The 18,330-nt window shown below is 51.2% G+C and overlaps 1 protein-coding gene across 1 annotated transcript in view; it reads right to left on the minus strand.

The window, feature by feature from the left end:
• The window catches only part of TEX55 (testis expressed 55), a 94,764-nt gene extending 93,704 nt beyond the window's left edge, over nucleotides 1-1,060 (minus strand). Inside the window, exon 1 of the mRNA XM_063956772.1 lies at nucleotides 970-1,060. The gene's annotated coding sequence lies outside the window, so the exon portion shown is untranslated. The remainder of the gene's footprint in view (nucleotides 1-969) is intronic.
• Between the last annotated feature and the right edge of the window lie 17,270 nt (nucleotides 1,061-18,330).

The raw sequence follows: 18,330 nt of genomic DNA on the forward strand, positions 1-18,330 counted from the left end.
CTCCAATATGCGGGGGCATGTTTGGGGGGGGCAATCACCCTTTCCGCCCCTGTCTGGATCTGGCGCAGCGCTCCTCTCCTCGGCCGGTGGCGGACAGCGGCATGTAATGAGTCAGTTTGACTCATTATATGCCGCGCTGGCTTTGGGCCCCTGGACAGTGGCGGGCCCCAGTGCAAGGCACTGCTTGCACTGGCGGTAGTTCCGCCACTGGTGGCAGGGCATGCTGGGATGTGTAGTTCTACAGCATCTAGAGGGCCTCTTATTGCCCACCCCTGCAAGATGTTAATGCGGCACAGTGCTATGGATTGGGTGTGGTTCATAGGGTTGACAGTGTCTAGGTCAACCGTGTTTGGGTCGACCACTATTGGTCGACAGTAAGTAGGTCGACATGGTCTAGGTCAACAGGTCAAAAGGTCGACATGAGTTTTTAATGTTTTTTTGGTGACGTTTTCTTCATACAGTGACCGGGAACCCCAATTAGTGCACCGTGTCCCCTCGCATGGCTCGTCCTTCGGGCAGGTTACTATTCCCAATCGTAGTCCACGTGAATAGTTAAGTATTAAAAAGTTCAACAAAAAAAAAATTTAAACTCACGTCGACCTTTTGACCTGCCAACCTAAAGACCCTGTCGACCTAGAGACTGTCGACCAATAGTGCTTGACCTAGTTACTGTCGACCTAGAGACCGGATCCCAAAAAATATAACCACTGGAACACTACAGCGCTACCATATTCAGTCAGCCCCCTTGCACCATGTATGAGGCTCCCAGATGACTGAGCCCAGGTAACCTCTGGCTCTAGCCCTGTTGTGGAGCTACAAGCCTCAGCATGACCCCGCCAGGCAAGAACTGTTAGAGGGCATGCTGTGATTTGTAGTACCACACAACTGTAACCTATATACTCTGCCCACTCCGGCCCAATACACCTAGGGCACGGCCGGGGACTCCCGGGCGTGACTGCTGCTCCCTACCTGCGAGAGACGCCGGCTGCCCGCTGCAGCTTGCTGTGGAGCGCTCTTCGCGACCGCTGCTGTCTGTCCTCAGGCGGCTTCCGTAGCCTGGACGCTGAAAACACCGTCACCATGGCGACTAGATACACATATAAGCACCGGGAGTGATCACGTGACCACGCCCATCGCCATGGCAACAGTAGAACGCGCTGAGCTAGGCCCCGTGTCAGGGCACAACTAGTTATATGATCTCCACCAGGCATAACTAGTACTACTTACCTCTCACCTACCGCCAATATGTCACCATACCTGCCAGCTGTCCCTCATTTCCACTGTCACTATGAGGCAGTGAGGCTCTGTCCCTGTTTCCAGGAGCCACCAACTATACTGTACAATGCAGTGCCTTATATAATACCCATTACAGGGGTGCTGAACGTGTGGCCCCCTCAGCTTATTAGGACTACACATCCCAGCATGCTCTGCCACCGTTTTTTGCATTCCCTAATAGCAAAACTATGGCAGGGCATGCTGGGATATGTAGTTCCAAAACAGCTGGAAGGCCACATGTTGAGCGCCCCTGAATTTTATCACTAGCTCTATTCTTTGCTCTTTGAAAATTAATATTTTCTCTATCGTCCTAGTGGATGCTGGGGTTCCTGAAAGGACCATGGGGAATAGCGGCTCCGCAGGAGACAGAGCACAAAAAGTAAAGCTTTAGGATCAGGTGGTGTGCACTGGCTCCTCCCCCTATGACCCTCCTCCAAGCCCCAGTTAGGTTTTTGTGCCCGGCCGAGAAGGGTGCAATCTAGGTGGCTCTCCTAAAGAGCTGCTTAGAAAAGTTTAGCTTAGGTTTTTTATTTTACAGTGAGTCCTGCTGGCAACAGGATCACTGCATCGAGGGACTTAGGGGAGAAGAAGTGAACTCACCTGCGTGCAGGATGGATTGGCTTCTTTGGCTACTGGACATTAGCTCCAGAGGGACGATCACAGGTACAGCCTGGATGGTCACCGGAGCCTCGCCGCCGGCCCCCTTGCAGATGCTGAAAAGAGAAGAAGGTCCAGAATCGGCGGCAGAAGACTCCTCAGTCTTCTTAAGGTAGCGCACAGCACTGCAGCTGTGCGCCATTGCTCTCAGCACACTTCACACGGCAGTCACTGAGGGTGCAGGGCGCTGGGGGGGGGGGGGGGGGCGCCCTGGGCAGCAATGAAAATCCTTTTTTTGGCAAAAAATACCTCACATATAGCCTCCGGGGCTATATGGAGATATTTAACCCCTGCCAGAATCCATTTTTAAGCGGGAGACGAGCCCGCCGAAAAGGGGGCGGGGCCTATCTCCTCAGCACACAGCGCCATTTCCTCACACAGTTCCGCTGGTCAGGAAGGCTCCCAGGCTCTCCCCTGCACTGCACTACAGAAACAGGGTTAAATCAAGAGAGGGGGGGCAAAATTTGGCGAAATTGTGATTTTATAAAAGCAGCTATAAGGGAGCACTTATTATAAGGCTATCCCTGTAAAATATAGCGCTTTGGTGTGTGCTGGCAAACTCTCCCTCTGTCTCCCCAAGGGGCTAGTGGGGTCCTGTCCTCTATCAGAGCATTCCCTGTGTGTGTGTGCTATATGTCGGTACGTGTGTGTCGACATGTATGAGGACGATGTTGGTGAGGAGGCGGAGCAAATTGCCTGTAATGGTGATGTCACTCTCTAGGGAGTCGACACCGGAATGGATGGCTTATTTATGGAATTACGTGATAATGTCAACACGCTGCTAGGTCGGTTGGCGACATGAGACGGCTGGCAAACAAATTAGTACCTGTCCAGGCGTCTCAAACACCGTCAGGGGCGTTAAAACGTCCTTTTACCTCAGTCGGTCGACAGACACAGACACGGACACTGATTTCAGTGTCGACGGTGAAGAAACAAACGTATTTCCCTTTAGGGCCACACGTTACATGTTAAGGGCAATGAAGGAGGTGTTACATATTTCTGATACTACAAGTACCACAAAAGAGGGTATTATGTGGGATGTGAAAAAACTACCTGTAGTTTTTCCTGAATCAGATAAATTAAAGGAAGTGTGTGATGATGCGTGGGTTCCCCCCGATAGAAAATTATTGGCGGTATACCCTTTCCCGACAGAAGTTAGGGCGCGTTGGGAAACACCCCTTAGGGTGGATAAGGCGCTCACACGCTTATCAAAACAAGTGGCGGTACCGTCTATAGATAGGGCCGTCCTCAAGGAGCCAGCTGACAGGAGGCTGGAAAATATCATAAAAAGTATATACACACATACTGGTGTTATACTGCGACCAGCGATCGCCTCAGCCTGGATGTGCAGAGCTGGGGTGGCTTGGTCGGATTCCCTGACTAAAAATATTGATACCCTTGACAGGGACAGTATTTTATTGACTATAGAGCATTTAAAGGATGCATTTCTATATATACGAGATGCACAGAGGGATATTTGCACTCTGGCATCAAGAGTAAGTGCGATGTCCATATCTGCCACAAGATGTTTATGGACACGACAGTGGTCAGGTGATGCAGATTCCAAACGGCACAAAGGTGTATTGCCGTATAAAGGAAGAGGAGTTATTTGGGGTCGGTCCATCGGACCTGGTGGCCACGGCAACTGCTGGAAAATCCACCGTTTTTACCCTAAGTCACATCTCTGCAGAAAAAGACACCGTCTTTTCAGCCTCAGTCCTTTCGTCCCTATAAGAGTCATATCTGCCCAGGGATAGAGGAAAGGGAAGAAGACTGCAGCAGGCAGCCCATTCCCAGGAACAGAAGCCTTCCACCGCTTCTGCCAAGCTCTCAGCATGACGCTGGGACCGTACAGGACCCCTGGATCCTACAAGTAGTATCCCAGGGGTACAGATTGGAATGTCGAGACGTTTCCCCCTCGCAGGCTCCTGAAGTCTGCTTTACCAAGGTCTCCCTCCGACAAGGAGGCAGTATGGGAAACAATTCACAAGCTGTATTCCCAGCAGGTGATAATCAAATTACCCCTCCTACAACAAGGAAAGGGGTATTATTCCACACTATATTGTGGTACTGAAGCCAGAAGGCTAGGTGAGACCTATTCTAAATCTAAAAAAATTTGAACACTTACAAAGGTTCAAATCAAGATGGAGTCACTCAGAGCAGTGATAACGAACCAGGAAGAAGGGGACTATATAGTGTCCCGGGACATCAGGGATGCTTACCTCCATGTCCCAAATTTGCCCTTCTCACTAAGGGTACTTCAGGTTCGTGGTACAGAACTGTCACTATCAGTTTCAGACGCTGCCGTTTGGATTGTCCACGGCACCCCGGGTCTTTACCAAGGTAATGGCCGAAATGATGATTCTTCTTCAAAGAAAAGGCGTCTTAATTATCCCTTACTTGGACGATCTCCTGATAAGGGCAAAGTCCAGGGAACAGTTGGAGGTCGGAGTAGCACTATCTCGGATACTGCTACAACAGCACGGGTGGATTCTAAATATTCCAAAATCGCAGCTGTTCCCGACGACACGTCTGCTGTGCCTAGGGATGATTCTGGACACAGTCCAGAAAAAAGTGTTTCTCCCGGAAGAGAAAGCCAGGGAGTTATCCGAGCTAGTCAGGAACCTCCTAAAACCAGGAAAAGAGGCTTCCTACGAAGCAATTCCATTCGGCAGATTTCACGCAAGAACTTTTCAGTGGGATCTGCTGGACAAATGGTCCGGATCGCATCTTCAGATGCATCAGCGGATAACCCTATATCCAAGGACAAGGGTGTCTCTCCTGTGGTGGTTACAGAGTGCTCATCTTCTAGAGGGCCGCAGATTCGGCATTCAGGATTGGATGCTGGTGACCACGGAGGCCAGCCCGAGAGGCTGGGGAGCAGTCACACAAGGAAAAAATTTCCAGGGAGTGTGATCAAGTCTGGAGACTTTTCTCCACATAAATATACTGGAGCTAAGGGTAATTTTATAATGCTCTAAGCTTAGCAAGACCTCTGCTTCAAGGTCAGCCGGTATTGATCCAGTGGGAAAAACATCACGGCAGTCGCCCACGTAAACAGACAGGGCGGCACAAGAAGCAGGAGGGCAATGGCAAAAACTGCAAGGACTTTTCGCTGGGCGGAAAATCATGTGATAGCACTGTCAGCAGTGTTTCATTCCGGGAATGGAAACTGGGAAGCAGACTTCCTCAGCAGGCACGACCTCCACCCGGGAGAGTGGAAACTTCATCGGGAAGTTTTTCCACATGATTGTGAACCGTTGGGAAATACCAAAGGTGGACATGATGGCGTCCCGTCTGAACAAAAAACGGGACAGGTATTGCGCCAGGTCAAGAGACCCTCAGGCAATAGCTGTGGACGTTCTGGTAACACCGTGGGTGTACCAGTCGGTGTATGTGTTCCCTCCTCTGCTTCTCATACCTAAGGTACTGAGAATTATAAGACGTAGAGGAGTAAGAACTATACTCATGGCTCCGGATTGGCCAAGAAGGACTTGGTACCCGGAACTTCAAGAGATGCTCACAGAGGACTTATGGCCTCTGCAGCTAAGAAGGGACTTGCTTCAGCAAGTACCATGTCTGTTCCAAGACTTACCGCAGCTGCGTTTGACGGCATGGCGGTGGAACGCCGGATCCTAAGGGAAAAAGGCATTCCGGAAGAGGTCATTCCTACCCTGGTCAAAGCCAGGAAGGAGGTGACCGCACAACATTATCACCACATGGGGCGAAAATATGTTGCGTGGTGTGAGGCCAGGAAGGCCCCACGAAGAAATTTCAACTCGGTCGATTCCTGCATTTCCTGCAAACAGGAGTGTCTATGGGCCTCAAATTGGGGTCCATTAAGGTTCAAATTTCGGCCCTGTCGATTTTCTTCCAGAAAGAATTGGCTTCAGTTCCTGAAGTCCAGAAGTTTGTCAAGGGAGTATTGCATATACAACCCCCTTTTTGTGCCTCCAGTGGCACTGTGGGATCTCAACGTAGTTCTGGGATTCCTCAAATCACATTGGTTTAAAACCAGTCAAATCTGTGGATTTGAAGCATCTCACATGAAAAGTGACCATGCTCTTGGCCCTGGCCTGGGCCAGGCGAGTGTCAAATTGGTGGTTTTTTTCTCAAAAAAGCCCATATCTGTTTGTCCATTCGGACAGGGCAGAGCTGCGGACTCGTCCCCAGTTCTCTCCCTAAGGTGGTGTCAGTGTTTCACCTGAACCAGCTTATTGTGGTGCCTTGCGCCTACTAGGGACTTGGAGGACTCCAAGTTGCTAGATGTTGTCAGGGCCCTGAAAATATAGGTTCCAGGACGGCTGGAGTCAGGAAAACTGACTTGCTGTTATCCTGTATGCACCCAACAAACTGGGTGCTCTTGCTTCTAAGCAGACTATTGCTAGTTGGATGTGTAATACAATTCAGCTTGCACATTCTGTGGCAGGCCTGCCACAGCCAAAATATGTAAATGCCCATTCCACAAGGAAGGTGGGCTCATCTTGGGCGGCTGCCCGAGGGGTCTCGGCTTTACAACTTTGCCGAGCGGCTACTTAGTCAGGGGCAAACACGTTTGTAAAATCCTACAAATTTGATACCCTGGCTAAGGAGGACCTGGAGTTCTCTCATTCGGTGCTGCAGAGTCATCCGCACTCTCCCGCCCGTTTGGGAGCTTTGGTATAATCCCCATGGTCCTTTCAGGAACCCCAGCATCCACTAGGACGATAGAGAAAATAAGAATTTACTTACCGATAATTCTATTTCTCGGAGTCCGTAGTGGATGCTGGGCGCCCATCCCAAGTGCGGATTATCTGCAATACTTGTACATAGTTACAAAAATCGGGTTATTATTGTTGTGAGCCATCTTTTCAGAGGCTCCGCTGTTATCATACTGTTAACTGGGTTCAGATCACAGGTTGTACAGTGTGATTGGTGTGGCTGGTATGAGTCTTACCCGGGATTCAAAATCCTTCCTTATTGTGTACGCTCGTCCGGGCACAGTATCCTAACTGAGGCTTGGAGGAGGGTCATAGGGGGAGGAGCCAGTGCACACCACCTGATCCTAAAGCTTTACTTTTTGTGCCCTGTCTCCTGCGGAGCCGCTATTCCCCATGGTCCTTTCAGGAACCCCAGCATCCACTACGGACTCCGAGAAATAGAATTATCGGTAAGTAAATTCTTATTTTTTTTCTTACGTCCTAGAGGATGCTGGGGTCAACATTAGTACCATGGGGGTATAGACGGGCCAACCAGGAGCCATTGGCACTTTAAGAGTTTGATAGTGTGGGCTGGCTCCTCCCTCTATGCCCCTCCTACCAGACCCAGTTTAGAAAATGTGCCGGAGGAGCCGGTCACAGCTAGGGGAGCTCTACAGAGCTTCTCTGGTAAAAGTTTATTTTAGAGTCTATTATTTTACAGGGAGGCTGCTGCAACAGCCTCCCTGCTTCGTGGGACTAAGGGGGGGGAGTAGTGTCCGCCCTGCGAGGTCTGAGCCACTAACGCAGCAGAGCGAACGGTTCCCTACTGCGCCGGCGCCATAGTGTGCCGGCGCATGCCAGACGGCCGAAGGCCGTAGCAGGGATACGATCGCCTCTGCCTGATTGACAGGCAGAGTCGATCGCTGGGCGGGAGGGGGCGGAACGGCGGCATTTGGCCGCCGTTTCGTGGGTTTGGTCCGGCCAACGCAGGCGTGGCCGGACCGAACGGGGGGCGGGCCGCAGCAGCTGCGGGATGTCACACGCAGCCGCTGCAGGCCGGGGAGCGATGAGTCGCTCCCGGCCAGCACGCTAAAGTTGTGCTGGCCGGGAGCTACTCTTGAAGTGCAAAGGCATCGCCGCGTCCTGAGCCAGCGTCTTAATACCCTACACTGGCCACAGACGCTAACCGGAGACTGGATCCCCAGTCTAGCGTCACAATCCTCCATACACAGACGCTCAACAGGGGACGGAATCCCCCGCCGTGCGACGGAGTCCTCAGGCCAGTATAAAGAATTTGTGCGGGAAGACGAGCCATTTTCTAGGGGCGGAGCTTCTCTTCAGAGCGGACCCAGCAGCGTTCAGCGCAATTTTCCTGCCTGCAGTTCCTGTACACCGACCCTGACAGAGCTGTCCCTCCAAGCAACTCCAGCTATCCTGTGCAGTACCAGCGGGTTGTAGAAGGGGGAGAGGCGGTGAATTAGATCTGTGCAACTATTACAGTACACAGTAGGCGCTGATAAGGGGTGTCTTATATATATAACAGCGCTGTGTGTGGGTTGGCTCTGATCTCTGTGTCTCTCTTGCCGTTCTCAGGGGGGAACTCTGTCTAGCCTCCCCTGTGTGTGTGTGTGGAGTGTTTGGGGTCTCCAGTTAGCTATGTCTAGGGACTCTGTGTCATATGCAGCTGAGGACATGTCCTCTCAGGATCAGAGGCGTAACTAGGGTTTTTGGAGCCCAGGGCAAGATCAATAATGGCGCCCCCCCCCCCCCCCCCCCCAAAAAAAATAAAAAGAATTTTTTTTTAATAAAAGTAATAAATTAATAAAATGATAATAAAAAAAAAATACAAAAGGAAAGTATGTGCAGACGCCACCGGTGTCACTGCATATAAAGATGTCAGGGTGTGTATGTATGTGTATGTAGGTGCAGTGGTCGAAGTTTAATTTTTGAAGGTGGAATGAAAGCGCGCAGATAGCAATTATGCGCACGCCGAAGGCGCGCGCGCTCCGGAAAAGGGGCGTGGTCACTCAAAAGGGGCGTGTCCTTCAGTGTAGTAGGACCCCTTATACTATCTAGTACTGGTGCCCCTTTGACATTATAGCACACGGTATGAGCCGAAATTCACATTATAGCACACAGGGGCAGATTTATTAAGCCTGGTGAAGTGATAAAGTGGAAGGTGATAACGCATCAGCCAGTCAGCTCCTAACTGTCATTTTTCAAACCCAGCCTGTAACATGGAAGTTAGGAGCTGATTGGTTGGTGCGTTATCACCTTCCACTTTATCACTTCACCAGGCTTAATAAATCTGCCCCACAGTATGAGCCGAAATTCACATTGCCCCACATGGCATGAGCCGAAATTCACATTATAGCACACAGTATGAGCCGAAATTCACATTACCCCACATGGTATGAGCCAAAATTCACATTATAGCACACGGTATGAGCCAAAATTCACATTAGAGCACACGGTATGAGCCAAAATTCACATTACTCCACATGGTATGAGCCAAAATTCACATTACCCCACATGGTATGAGCCGAAATTCACATTACAGCACACGGTATGAGCCGAAATTCACATTACAGCACACGGAATGAGTCAAAATTCACATTACCCCACATAGTATGAGCCGAAATTCACATTATAGCACACGGTATGAGCCAAAATTCACGTTACAGCACATGATATGAGCCAAAATTCCCATTATAGAGTTAGGGGATCCTACCCCCAGAATTAACATGGCCTGTGGGGCACTATGATGAGGGGAGCCCACCCCCTTAATAGACTAATTGCAGAGTTTAGCAGCGGAAGGGCTGCAGCGGTTTCTCACCCCAAGCTGCGGCGCTTCTGCCACCTCCGACACTCCACATCTTCGGCACCACCCGGGATGCAGAGCACCGCACCGGGTATGCACCCTTTTCAGTGTGGTCTGCTGCGCTCCGAAGGGGTTCTTGTTTCATGCTGCAGGATCCCGATGTGCGCCGTCCTCCCCGCTGTTACTGCCACGGTAAGCATTAGTATCGTTTACCGCAGATGCCATTTACTGAGGCATATGTGTTAAACCTCAGGAACTGAGATGCCCTTCTCACCATATAGCTGTGTGGCCGAGCCGGGCGGGGGGACAGCCAGCAGCAGCATGCCGGATATCAGCAGCAGAGGGTGCGGGCTGTACATACTTGAGGCAGCTGGATATTCAACAGTGCTGAAAGCCTCCGGAGCCCGCACCCCCGGAGCTGCAGTACACCGGCAGAGGACACCCATCCCCCGAACCCTGCGTAGCCCAAAGCCGGAGATCAGCAGCATGTTGAACGCGGAAGCAGAAGCTGCTTATTGCCGGTCAGCATGCTGCTGATCTCCGGCTTTGGGCTCCGCACGTGCCTTACTGCCCCCACCCTCGGCTGCTGATATCCGGCATGCTGCCCCTGCTGCTGGCTTTCCACCCGCCCGGCTCGCCCACCCAGCTGGATGGTGAGTGAGAAGGGCATCTCAGTGCCCGTGGTTTAATACATATCTGTCTTCGGTAAATGGCCATTAGTACATCCCACACACACTGATTACACACACACAGACTTGCCACCCCCAAATCCTACACACACCCACTCAGACTACACACACACATTCTCATACTTTCCTCTCCCCCACACACACACTGGACTGCAAAAATTTACACACACTGACACTGTTCCACACGCACACAATTAACACACACTCACACTGTCCCACACACACAATTAACACACATGCACACTGTCCCACACACCAGTGGCATGCGGTGAGGTCAGTGGCGTGCGGTGAGGCACTACAGCCATAATGTCCGCCGAATCCTGCCGATGACCCCTACCGCCACTGAGCCAATGCCCGCCACTGCCTCTGAGCCGATGCCACCACCAATGGCTTACAAACTCGCCCACCATCAACTGACCCAGCCCTCCGCCACTAATTTGCAACTCAGTCCAAAGCCGCCAATGCCCGCTGCATGCCTGCTCATCATACTTGTGATATATTGTACATTTTTATAGAAAAAATTAATAATTAGTGTTTGGGACTGGGAAGGGAGTGGGAGGAGGACATGAATGCAATTTTGTTGTCCAGGGTTTCCATTAACTTAATGGAGAAGGGTCTGAATGGGTTAAAAATGTAAAAAAAAAACTGTGTGAGGTCCCCCTCCTAAGTATAACCAGCCTCGGGCTCTTTGAGCCGGTCCTGGTTGTTTAAATACTGGGAAAAAATTGGACAGGGGTTCCCCATATTTAGACAACCAGCATCGGGCTCTTAGTCCGGTCCTGGTTCCAAAAATACGGGGGGACAAAAGATGTAGGGGTCCCCCCGTATTTTTAAAACCAGCACCGGGCTCCACTAGCCAGGGACATAATGCCACAGCCGGGGGACACATTTATGTAGGTCCCTGCGGCCGTGGCATTACCCCCCCAACTAGTCACCACTGGCCGGGGTTCCCTGGAGGAGTGGGGACCCCTTAAATCAAGGGGTCACCCCCCCTCCAGGCACCCAAGGGCCAGGGGTGAAGCCCGAGGCTGTCCCCCCCATCCGTGGGCTGTGGATGGGAGGCTGATAACCATGTAAGTAAAAAAAGAATATTGTTTTTTGTTGTGGAACTACAAGGCCCAGAAAGCCTCCCCCGCTTGCTGGTACTTGGAGAACCTCAAGTACCAACATGCAGGGAAATAACGGACCCGCCGGTACCTGTAGTTCTACAACAGAAAAAATACCCAAATAAAAACACAACTCACACACCGTGACAGTAAAAATTTATTAAAGCACACTGACACACTCACACATACTTACCTATATCCCACGCCGGTCACGTCCACTTGTCCAGTAGAATCCAATAGGGGTACCTGTAAAAATGAGAGACAGATTACTTACCTACATCCCACGCTGGTCATGTCCACTTGTCCAGTAGAATCCAATAGGGGTACCTGTAGATTACTTACCTACATCCCACGCCGGTCACGTCCACTTGTCTAGTAGAATCCAATAGGGGTACCTGTAAAAATGAGAGAGAGATTACTTACCTACATCCCACGCCGGTCACGTCCACTTGTCCAGTAGAATCCAATAGGGGTACCTGTAAAAATGAGAGACAGATTACTTACCTACATCCCACGCCGGTCACGTCCACTTGTCCAGTAGAATTCAATAGGGGTACCTGTAAAAATGAAAATGATACTTACAAACTTCAATCCACAGGAGGAGAGAGAGAGAGAGAGAGAGAGAGAGAGGGGGGGGGGGGGGAGAGAGAGACTAACCTGCTGCTGCTGCTGGGGAGACCGGCACACACTGCAGGGCCACGACGGGAGGACGGAGCCGGCGGAGGAGGGGGAGAGCCGCACACCGCCGCTCCTGTCAGCGGCAGCGGAGGAGGACGGGGCGCACACTACAGACGCCAATAACCGCCGGGACAATTAACACACACACACACAATTAACACACGCACACTGTCCCACACACACACACAATTAACACACATGCACGCACACTGTCCCACACACACAAATAACACACACGCACACTGTCCCACACACACAATTAACAAACACGCACTGTCCCACACACACACACAATTAACACACTCACACTGTCCCACACACACACACACACACACACACACACACACAATTAACACACGCACACTGTCCCACACACACACAATTAACACACACGCACACTGTCCCACACACACACAATTAATACACACGCACACTGTCCCACACACACACAATTAACACACACTCAAACTGTCCCACACACACACAATTAACACACACTCAAACTGTCCCACACACACACAATTAACACACACTCAAACTGTCCCACACACACACACACACAATTAACACACTCACACTGTCCCACACACACACACAATTAACACACACGCACAATTAACACGCACTCAAAACTGTCCCACACACACAATTAACACACTCACACTGTCACACACACACACACACACACACACACACACACAATTAACACACACACACACACTGTCCCACACACACACAATTAACACACGCACACTGTCCCACACACACACAATTAATACACACTCACACTGTCCCACACACACACACACAATTTACACACACTCAAACTGTCCCACACACACAATTAACACACTCACACTGTCACACACACACACACATAATTAACACACACAATTAACACACACACACTGTCCCACAAGAACACTGTCCCACACACACACTTAACACACACACACAAAATGTCCCGCACCCCCTGTCCCGACAGGGAAGTATAAAGAAGATTACCCCGCTGAGCGCTCACCTGCACTCACTGCTGTTCAGGGGCCGCGCGCCCCCCGAGGTCGCGCACGCGCATGCGCGCACCTCCGCGGTCGCGATCGCGTACACTTTGCAGGGGGGAGTAGGGGGAGGCTCCTGGCTGCCGCTGCCGCTGCCTGTCTATTGTGACAGGCACAGCAGCCGGGGAGACAGGGAAACCACCGCGGGTAGCGCCGGCGGAATCCCTGACGCATGGGGCGAGTGGGCCGTGCCGGTGGCGCCCCCCTCTGTTGGGGCTGCCATGGCGCCCAGGGCACGTGCCCTGCTCGCCCCGTGCTAGATACGCCTCTGCTCAGGATGATTTCATTCCATGTAATCAGGATTGCACTGTTGTAGCGCAGATACCAGCAAGGAAGCCGGAGTGGTTATCCTCTATCAAAACTATGATTTCTCAGATTTCTGCTAGGGTTGCTCAGAATGAATCTGCGACTCAGGTTTTACAGAACTCTCTGGCGGTGTGGTCTGGTTCTGTTACCTCAGGGCCCCCCTCTATAGGTTCCCACAAACATGCTCTTGTTCAGATTATGCAAGATAACACGGATACCGATTCTGATACTGCAGACGGTGATGGGGATGTGCTCAGGGGGGCTGCATCTCTTGCTAAAGGGGTGCAGTTGATGATAGAGGCTATTAGAGATGTGTTGAATATTGCTGATACAACACCTGAGCAGGTTGAGGCGGCTTACTTCACTGACCATAAGAAAGCCTCGCTAACCTTCCCTGCGTCCAAAGAATTAAATACTATATTTGAAAAAGCATGGGAAAATCCAGAGACAACATTCCAGATCCCTAGGAGGGTTCTGGTTGCTTTTCCCTTCCCTGAGGAGGATAGAAAAAAATGGGAAAGCCCACCCATAGTGGATACGTCTGTAACCAGACTCTCAAAAAAGGTGGTTTTACCTGTCCCTGGTTCAACTGCCTTAAAGGAGCCGGCTGATCGCAAGATTGATACTACGCTCAAATCCATATACACGGCTTCAGGGGCGATACTACGTCCTACTATTGCCTGTGCATGGATTTCCAAAGCTATAGTAAAGTGGTCAGGCACGTTACTTGAGGATTTGGATACGTTAGATAAAAGTGACATTGAATTGTTTCTCTGTAACATTCAGGATTCTGCAGGATTTATGGTGGAATCCATGAAGGAACCAGGGTTCAATAGCTGCAGGAATTTCTTCCATGTCCGTCTCAGCTCGTTGAGGACTGTGGCTCGCCAGTGGTCTGACGACGCGGAATCCAGGTGAGGTGTGGAGACCCTACCCTACACAGGTCAGGCTCTCTTTGGGGAAGCATTGGATGCGTCCCCTTTTCTTCCCTCAGCAGCTCCGGCTACGAAGAAACCTTTTTCTTCACCTGCATCTCAGTCCTTTCGGGTTTCTAAACCAAGAAAGACCAAACCGGCCAACACCTTCTTTAGAGGGGGCCGACCAAAATCCAAGAAACCTGCTGCGGCAGGTTCCCAAGAACAGAAGCCTGCTTCAGGTGCGCCAAAGTCCCCCGCATTACGGTGGACAGCGCAGCTTGGAGATAGGGCTGGTGGGGGCGAGACTCAGACATTTCAGTCACGTCTGGGTGTCGTCCGGCCTGGACCCCCGGGTACTAGATATTGTGTCCCAGGGGTACCGGTTGGAATTTCAAGATCTCCCTCCTCATCGGTTCTTCACATCGGGCTTGCCAGCTTAGCTGGCAGACAGAGCTACCCTACAGGAAGCCATCCAGAAGTTGGTGGAGGCACAGGTCATTGTACCAGTCCCTCCTCAAATGCAAAACACAGGTTACTATTTAAACCTTTTCGTGGTACCGAAACCGTATGGTTCGGTCAGGCCCATTCTGAACTTAAAATCACTAAACCCCTTTCTGAGGGAGTTCAAGTTCAAAATGGAGTCTCTAAGGGCAGTGATATCAGGTCTGGAAGAGGGGGAATTCCTGGTATCCCTGGATATCAAGGATGCGTACCTGTCATTTTCAGTTCCAGGCCCTACCATTCGGCCTCTCCACAGCACCAAGGGTTTTCACCAAGGTAATGGCGGAAATGATGGTTCTCCTCCGCAGATAGGGGGTGAACATAAATCTGTATCTGGACGATCTGCTGATAAAGGCATCGTCCAAGGAGAACCTGTTTCATTCAATAGCTCTCACGACCCAGCTTCTCAAGGAACATGGTTGGATCCTGAATATTCCAAAATCACATTTGAAACCAACCAGGAGATTGTCCTTTCTGGGAATGATCCTCGACACGGAGGTGCAGAGGGTGTTTCTTCCAGAGGAAAAAGTGTTGGTGATATAATCAATGGTCGGGGATGTCCTGAAGCCAGCCCGGGTGTCGGTTCATCAGTGCATTCGCCTTCTGGAGTAGATGGTGGCCTCTTACGAGGCTCGCAGTATGGGAGGTTTCACGCTCGGTCCTTCCAACTGGATCTCCTGGACAAGTGGTCGGGATCCCATCTACACATGCACCAGAGAATACGTCTGTCGCCAAGGGCCAGGATTTCACTCCTCTGGTGGCTGCAATTACCTCACCTTCTGGAGGGCCGCAGGTTCGGGATTCAGGACTGGATCCTTCTAACTACGGATGCAAGTCTCCGGGGCTGGGGAGCAGTCACTCAAGGGGAAACCTTCCAAGGAAGGTGGTCAAGTCTGGAAGCCGGCCTGCCGATAAACATTCTGGAACTTAGAGCCGTATACAACGGTCTTCTCCAAGCGGCCCATCTTCTGAGAAAATGGGCCGTTCAAGTACAGTCGGACAACGCAACGACAGCGGCTTACATAAACCGACAAGGCGGAACGAATAGCAGAGCAGCAATGTCAAAGGTAACAAGAATCATCCTCTGGGCAGAAAAACATGCGTTGGTGCTGTCAGCAATCTTCATTCCGAGAGTAGACAACTGGGAAGTGGACTTCCTCAGCAGACACGATCTCCATCCAGGGGAGTGGGGTCTCCATCCGGAGGTGTTCAAGGAGGTAACCGATCTTTGGGGCATACTCCAAATCGACATGATGGCCTCTCGTCTCAACAAGAAGCTTCGGTGGTATTGTTCCAGGTCGAGGGACCCACAAGCAGTGGTGGTGGACGCCCTAGTGCAATGGTTCTCAAACTCGGTCCTCAGGACCCCACACAGTGCATGTTTTCCAGGTAACCCAGCAAGTGCACAGGTGTATTAATTACTCACTGACACATTTTAAAAGGTCCACAGGTGGAGCTAATTATGTCACTTGTGATTCTGTGAGGAGACCTGCAAAACATGCACTGTGTGGGGTCCTGAGGACCGAGTTTGAGAACCTGTGCCCTAGTGACTCCGTAGGTGTTCCAGTTGGTGTACGTGTTTTCTCCACTTCCACTCATTCCAAGGGTTCTCAAACTCATAAAGAGAACAGGAGTTCAGGCAGTCCTCATTGCTCTGGACTGGCCAAGAAGGGCTTGGTACGCGGATCTTCTGGATCTACTGCTAGAAGAGCCGAGGCCTCTTCCTCTTCGGGAGGACCTGCTGCAGCAGGGGCAATTCACCTATCAAGACTTACCGTGGCTATGTTTGATGGCATGGAGGTTGAACGCCAGATACTAGCTCGGAAGGGCATTCCGAACAAGGTCATTCCTACCCTGATACAGGCTAGAAAAGGAGTAACGTCTAAACATTACCATCGTATTTGGAAAAAATATGTGTCTTGGTGTGAGTCCAAGAAGTTTCCTACGGTGGAGTTTCAACTGGGATGTTTTCTCCTCTTCCTGCAAGCAGGTGTGGATATGGGCCTGAGGTTAGGATCCATAAAGGTCCAGATTTCGGCTCTATCCATTTTCTGCCAGAAACAGTTGGCTGCCCTCCCTGAGGTTCAGACTTTTTTGAAGGGAGTTTTGCACATCCAACCTCCCTTTGTACCGCCTGCGGCGCCCTGGGATCTTAACGTGGTGTTGCAGTTCCTCCAGTCGGACTGGTTTGAACCTCTACAGGAGGTTTAGGTCAAGTTTCTCAGGTGGAAGGCTGTCACTTTGTTGGCCTTAGCTTCTGCTAGACGTGTGTCGGAGTTGAGGGCTTTGTCATGTAAAAGCCCATACTTGATCTTCCATGAAGATAGAGCTGAGCTTCGGACACATCAGCAGTTTCTTCCGAAGGTTGTGTCGGCATTTCATATCAACCAACCTATCGGGGTGCCAGTTGCGACTGACTCCTCAATTTCAGCAAAGTCCTTAGGTGTTGTAAGGGCTCTAAAAATCTATGTGAGGAGGACTGCTCGTCACAGAAAATCGGACTCTCTGTTTGTCCTGTATGATCCCAAGAAAATTGGGTGTCCTGCTTCTAAGCAGACGATCTCTCGCTGGATCAGGTTCACTATCCAGCATGCGTATTCTACGGCAAGCTTGCCGTGTCCTACGTCTGTTAAGGCCCACTCTACTTGTAAGGTGGGTTCTTCCTGGGCGGCTGCCCGGGGTGTCTCGGCATTGCAACTCTGCCGAGCAGCTACCTGGTCGGGGTCGAACACGTTTGCAAAGTTCTACAAGTTCGATACTTTGGCCTCTGAGGACCTAAAGTTTGGTCAATTGGTTCTGCAGGAGCCTCCGCGCTCTCCCTACCGTTCTGGGAGCTTTGGTACATCCCCATGGTACTAATGTGGACCCCAGCATCCTCTGGAACGTAAGAGAAAATAGGATTTCTGCTGCGGGGTACACTGGGCTCCACAAGGATTGGACAATGGGGTGTAGAATAGGATCTTGATCCGAGGCACCAACAGGCTCAAAGCTTTGACTGGTCCCAGAATGAACAGCGCCGCCTCCTATATCACCCCGCCTCCCAGCACAGGAGCTCAGTTTTGTAAGTTGGTGCTGCAGTAAGCAGGCACTTAACAGAGGGGCTGCTCCAAGCAGCCCTGAGAAAAGCTTTTTATGAGGTAAAAAGTGAAAACTTCAAGGGCAGCAGCGGTGGTAAATGTCTTGTAACATTCACTGCTGCAGCTCCAGCTCTCCCCAGCGGCGCTGTACACTCCCGAGCCCTGGTTGCCGGGTACCTACAGCGGAGGCTCCGGTTTTCTTCACTTTAGACACACACGGCTGGGGCTCTCCAGGATCGCGTGGCCGCGATTCGGGACGTGGTAAGTGGGTCCCGCTTGCGGGACCCGGTCTTTATCGCGATCCAGCATGGTTAGTGGGAGGCGGGCCGCACGCGCTGGCGGTGGACACTGTGGCAGTACAGGCAATCCCACTAGATCACCAGGACATGGGCGCAGGTCAGGTTTTCTCTCTAAACTAATTCTTGTACCGCCCACAGTACCCAGTGGTTTTGCCAGCAGAGGGGATAAGGATTAGACCTGAAGCCCCTCCCCCAGCCCCAGGGCGCCATTTCTAGCAAGTGTTCCCGCCCTGGAGCTGCATATCTGTCTTTTCCTCACTCCCTGTC

The sequence above is a fragment of the Pseudophryne corroboree genome, chromosome 2, assembly GCF_028390025.1.
Source record: "Pseudophryne corroboree isolate aPseCor3 chromosome 2, aPseCor3.hap2, whole genome shotgun sequence".
NCBI lineage: Eukaryota > Metazoa > Chordata > Amphibia > Anura > Myobatrachidae > Pseudophryne > Pseudophryne corroboree.